This window comes from Oncorhynchus gorbuscha, unplaced genomic scaffold, assembly GCF_021184085.1.
Source record: "Oncorhynchus gorbuscha isolate QuinsamMale2020 ecotype Even-year unplaced genomic scaffold, OgorEven_v1.0 Un_scaffold_14819, whole genome shotgun sequence".
Classification (NCBI taxonomy): domain Eukaryota; kingdom Metazoa; phylum Chordata; class Actinopteri; order Salmoniformes; family Salmonidae; genus Oncorhynchus; species Oncorhynchus gorbuscha.
The window spans coordinates 539-6,225 of NW_025756723.1; the positions used below are offsets into that span (position 1 = coordinate 539).

At 49.4% G+C, this 5,687-nt stretch overlaps 1 long non-coding RNA gene across 1 annotated transcript; it reads right to left on the minus strand.

Moving 5' to 3' along the window:
• Positions 1-3,802: 3,802 nt before the first annotated feature.
• Positions 3,803-5,346, minus strand: LOC124030743. Its single transcript, XR_006838023.1, has 2 exons — positions 5,086-5,346; positions 3,803-4,401 (listed from the first exon to the last, which is right to left on the minus strand). It is a non-coding gene; the product is annotated as an uncharacterized LOC124030743 (long non-coding RNA).
• Between the last annotated feature and the right edge of the window lie 341 nt (positions 5,347-5,687).

A 5,687-nucleotide genomic window follows, 5' to 3' on the forward strand; every position in this document is an offset into this window, starting at 1 on the left:
TAATTTACCCTCCTATGAGCGAATTAAAAATACTCATAGGCACGTTTCTGAAGCCCCAGAAACAAACCCTTAGCTTCCCAGTACATATGGACATAACAAGGTTTATCAATTAGTTTTTGGCAGGTTAATGTCAAAATGATTTATTACATAAAAAAAAAAATATGAAGATTGATGACAGGGGCTACAGGAGCTCATGTTCCCCACCCCTCCCCCACCACCTTGTGGTGGCTGTGGGCGTGTCCAGTATACCAGTGGTTGCTGTGGGCGTGTCCATTTTATACCAGTGGTTGCTGTGGGGGTGTCCAGTATGCCAGTGGTTGCTGTGGGCGTGTCCAGTATACCAGTGGTTGCTGTGGGGGTGTCCAGTATGCCAGTGGTTGCTGTGGGGGTGTCCAGTATACCAGTGGTTGCTGTGGGCGTGTCCAGTATACCAGTGGTTGCTGTGGGGGTGTCCAGTATGCCAGTGGTTGCTGTGGGCGTGTCCAGTATACCAGTGGTTGCTGTGGGCGTGTCCAGTATACCAGTGGTTGCTGTGGGGGTGTCCAGTATGCCAGTGGTTGCTGTGGGCGTGTCCAGTATACCAGTGGTGGCTGTGGGCGTGTCCAGTATACCAGTGGTTGCTGTGGGCGTGTCCATTTTATACCAGTGGTTGCTGTGGGGGTGTCCAGTATGCCAGTGGTTGCTGTGGGCGTGTCCAGTATACCAGTGGTTGCTGTGGGGGTGTCCAGTATGCCAGTGGTTGCTGTGGGCGTGTCCAGTATACCAGTGGTTGCTGTGGGCGTGTCCAGTATACCAGTGGTTGCTGTGGGGGTGTCCAGTATGCCAGTGGTTGCTGTGGGCGTGTCCAGTATACCAGTGGTTGCTGTGGGGGTGTCCAGTATACCAGTGGTTGCTGTGGGGGTGTCCAGTATACCAGTGGTTGCTGTGGGGGTGTCCAGTATACCAGTGGTGGCTGTGGGCGTGTCCAGTATACCAGTGGTTGCTGTGGGGGTGTCCAGTATACCAGTGGTTGCTGTGGGCATGTCCAGTATACCAGTGGTTGCTGTGGGGGTGTCCAGTATACCAGTGGTTGCTGTGGGCGTGTCCAGTATACCAGTGGTTGCTGTGGGGGTGTCCAGTATGCCAGTGGTTGCTGTGGGCGTGTCCAGTATACCAGTGGTTGCTGTGGGCGTGTCCAGTATACCAGTGGTTGCTGTGGGGGTGTCCAGTATGCCAGTGGTTGCTGTGGGCGTGTCCAGTATACCAGTGGTTGCTGTGGGGGTGTCCAGTATACCAGTGGTGGCTGTGGGCGTGTCCAGTATACCAGTGGTGGCTGTGGGCGTGTCCAGTATACCAGTGGTTGCTGTGGGGGTGTCCAGTATACCAGTGGTTGCTGTGGGCATGTCCAGTATACCAGTGGTTGCTGTGGGGGTGTCCAGTATACCAGTGGTTGCTGTGGGCGTGTCCAGTATACCAGTGGTTGCTGTGGGGGTGTCCAGTATGCCAGTGGTTGCTGTGGGCGTGTCCAGTATACCAGTGGTTGCTGTGGGCGTGTCCAGTATACCAGTGGTTGCTGTGGGGGTGTCCAGTATGCCAGTGGTTGCTGTGGGCGTGTCCAGTATACCAGTGGTTGCTGTGGGGGTGTCCAGTATACCAGTGGTTGCTGTGGGGGTGTCCAGTATACCAGTGGTTGCTGTGGGCGTGTCCAGTATACCAGTGGTTGCTGTGGGGGTGTCCAGTATACCAGTGGTTGCTGTGGGGGTGTCCAGTATACCAGTGGTTGCTGTGGACGTGTCCAGTATACCAGTGGTTGCTGTGGGCGTGTCCAGTATACCAGTGGTTGCTGTGGGGGTGTCCAGTATGCCAGCGGTTGCGTCCAGTATACCAGCGGTGGCTGTGGGCGTGTCCAGTATACCAGTGGTTGCTGTGGGGGTGTCCAGTATGCCAGTGGTTTCTGTGGGGGTGTCCAGTATACCAGTGGTTGCTGTGGGGGTGTCCAGTATCAGTGTGTGTGTGTGAGGTGAATCAGTGTGGGTGTGTGAGGTGAATCAGTGTGTGTGTGAGGTGAATCAGTGTGTGTGTGAGGTGAATCAGTGTGTGTGTGAGGTGAATCAGTGTGTGTGAGAGGTGAATCAGTGTGTGTGAGAGGTGAATCAGTGTGTGTGAGAGGTGAATCAGTGTGTGTGAGAGGTGAATCAGTGTGTGTGAGAGGTGAATCAGTGTGTGTGAGTGAGGTGAATCAGTGTGTGTGAGAGGTGAATCAGTGTGGGTGTGTGTGAGGTGAATCAGTCTGTGTGTGAGGTGAATCATTGTGGGTGTGTGAGGTGAATCAGTGTGTGTGTGTGAGGTGAATGTGTGTGTGTGTGCGTGTGTGAGGTGAATCAGTGTGTGTGTGTGTGTGAGGTGAATCAGTGTGTGTGTGTGTGTGAGGTGAATCAGTGTGTGTGTGTGTGTGAGGTGAATCAGTGTGTGTGTGAGGTGAATCAGTGTGTGTGTGAGGTGAATCAGTCTGTGTGTGAGGTGAATCAGTCTGTGTGAGAGGTGATATCAGTGTGGGTGTGTGAGGTGAATCAGTGTGTGTGTGAGGTGAATCAGTGTGTGTGTGAGGTGAATCAGTGTGTGTGTGAGGTGAATCAGTGTGTGTGTGAGGTGAATCAGTGTGTGTGTGAGGTGAATCAGTGTGAGTGTGAGGTGAATCAGTGTGAGGTGAATCAGTGTGAGGTGAATCAGTGTGAGGTGAATCAGTGTGTGTGTGAGGTGAATCAGTGTGTGTGTGAGGTGAATCAGTGTGTGTGTGAGGTGAATCAGTGTGTGTGTGAGGTGAATCAGTGTGAGTGTGAGGTGAATCAGTGTGAGTGTGAGGTGAATCAGTGTGTGTGTGAGGTGAATCAGTGTGTGTGTGAGGTGAATCAGTGTGTGTGTGAGGTGAATCAGTGTGTGTGTGAGGTGAATCAGTGTGTGTGTGTGTGAGGTGAATCAGTGTGTGTGTGTGAGGTGAATCAGTGTGTGTGTGTGAGGTGAATCAGTGTGTGTGTGAGGTGAATCAGTGTGTGTGTGAGGTGAATCAGTGTGTGTGTGAGGTGAATCAGTGTGTGTGTGAGGTGAATCAGTGTGTGTGTGAGGTGAATCAGTGTGTGTGTGAGGTGAATCAGTGTGTGTGTGAGGTGAATCAGTGTGTGTGTGAGGTGAATCAGTGTGTGTGTGTGTGTGAGGTGAATCAGTGTGTGTGTGTGTGTGAGGTGAATCAGTGTGTGTGTGTGTGTGAGGTGAATCAGTGTGTGTGTGAGGTGAATCAGTGTGTGTGTGAGGTGAATCAGTGTGTGTGTGAGGTGAATCAGTCTGTGTGTGAGGTGAATCAGTCTGTGTGTGAGGTGAATCAGTGTGTGTGAGGTGAATCAGTGTGTGTGTGAGGTGAATCAGTGTGTGTGTGAGGTGAATCAGTGTGTGTGTGAGGTGAATCAGTGTGTGTGTGAGGTGAATCAGTGTGTGTGTGAGGTGAATCAGTGTGTGTGTGTGTGTGAGGTGAATCAGTGTGTGTGTGTGTGTGAGGTGAATCAGTGTGTGTGTGAGGTGAATCAGTCTGTGTGTGAGGTGAATCAGTCTGTGTGTGTGTGAGGTGAATCAGTGTGTGTGTGAGGTGAATCAGTGTGTGTGTGATGTGAATCAGTGTGTGTGTGTGTGAGGTGAATCAGTGTGTGTGTGAGGTGAATCAGTGTGTGTGTTAACAGTGACAGTATTTTATGAGGTGAGAAAATACTGTAAAATGACTCCAACAGGGAAACTGATCAGCTGCATAATCAATTAAATAATAATAGAGAATTGGTCAAAAATTACAGATTTTCTTTTTAATGACAAAATAATTATTTAGACGTACAACTGTGAATACAAGTAGCCTACTATATAAACCAACAGAAACAGAATATGAACGTACACACACAGGTAGGATTTTACACATGAATATGATTGCTTCTTTATCACATCAGCTATTCCCCCTCCCACTAGGGTCTACTCCACTATCACCTATTCCCCCTCCCACTAGGGTCTACTCCACTGTAACCTATTCCCCCTCCCACTAGGGTCTACTCCACTGTAACCTATTCCCCCTCCCACTAGGGTCTACTCCACTATAACCTATTCCCCCTCCCACTAGGTCTACTCCACTGTAACCTATTCCCCTCCCACTAGGGTCTACTCCACTATAACCTATTCCCCTCCCACTAGGGTCTACTCCACTATCACCTATTCCCTCCCACTAGGGTCTACTCCACTATCACCTATTCCCCCTCCCACTAGGGTCTACTCCACTATAACCTATTCCCCCTCCCACTAGGGTCTACTCCACTATCACCTATTCCCCCTCCCACTAGGGTCTACTCCACTATAACCTATTCCCCCTCCCACTAGGGTCTACTCCACTATAACCTATTCCCCTCCCACTAGGGGTCTACTCCACTATAACCTATTCCCCTCCCACTAGGGTCTACTCCACTGTAACCTATTCCCCCTCCCACTAGGGTCTACTCCACTGTAACCTATTCCCTCTCCCACTAGGGTCTACTCCAATGTAACCTATTCCCCCCTCACTAGGGTCTACTCCACTGTAACCTATTCCCCTCCCACTAGGGTCTACTCCACTATAACCTATTCTCCCACTAGGGTCTACTCCAATGTAACCTATTCCCCTCTCACTAGGTCTACTCCACTGTGTAACCTATTCTCCTCCCACTAGGGTCTACCCACTATAACCTATTCCCCTCCCACTAGGTCTACTCCACTGTAACCTATTCCCCTCCCAGTAGGGTCTACTCCACTATAACCTATTCCCTCCCACTAGGGTCTACTCCACTGTAACCTATTCCCTCCCACTAGGGTCTACTCCACTATCACCTATTCCCCCTCCCACTAGGGTCTACTCCACTATCACCTATTCCCCTCCCACTAGGGTCTACTCCACTGTAACCTATTCCCCTCCCACTAGGGTCTACTCCACTGTAACCTATTCCCCTCCCACTAGGGTCTACTCCACTATAACCTATTCCCCCTCCCACTAGGGTCTACTCCACTATAACCTATTCCCCCTCCCACTAGGGTCTACTCCACTATAACCTATTCCCCCTCCCATTACTCGACTGTAACCTACAGAGCTTCAATCATGGAGCTCTCCACTTTGGATGGTGGTATATATGGTAAAATAGTATAGCAAAGCCTTTCGCGGTTATAACTACATATAAAGCCATCTTAATCAACACTCAGATATACCACTGGTGTTAACCCCACTAGAATCAACACTCAGATATACCACTGGTGTAAACCCCACTAGAATCAACACTCAGATATACCACTGGTGTAAACCCCACTAGAATCAACACTCAGAATAACACTGGTGTTAACCCCACTAGAATCAACACTCAGAATAGCACTGGTGTTAACCCCACTAGAATCAACACTCAGATATAACCCTGGTGTTAACCCCACTAGAATCAACACTCAGATATAACATTCATAACCCTTTATACCAAGAATTTAACACTTGCAAATTACTGTATAGTGTGTTATCGCTGTTCTGCTACTTCCTCATTTGTTCCCAGAACCTTCAATGGTTTTGTATTCACTCATGGCAAACTGCATTATCCCACCAAATATAAACTGTCAACACTAATTTATTAATTAAATTAAATTACTACTTTCTTTTCAAGTTCCCGAGACCA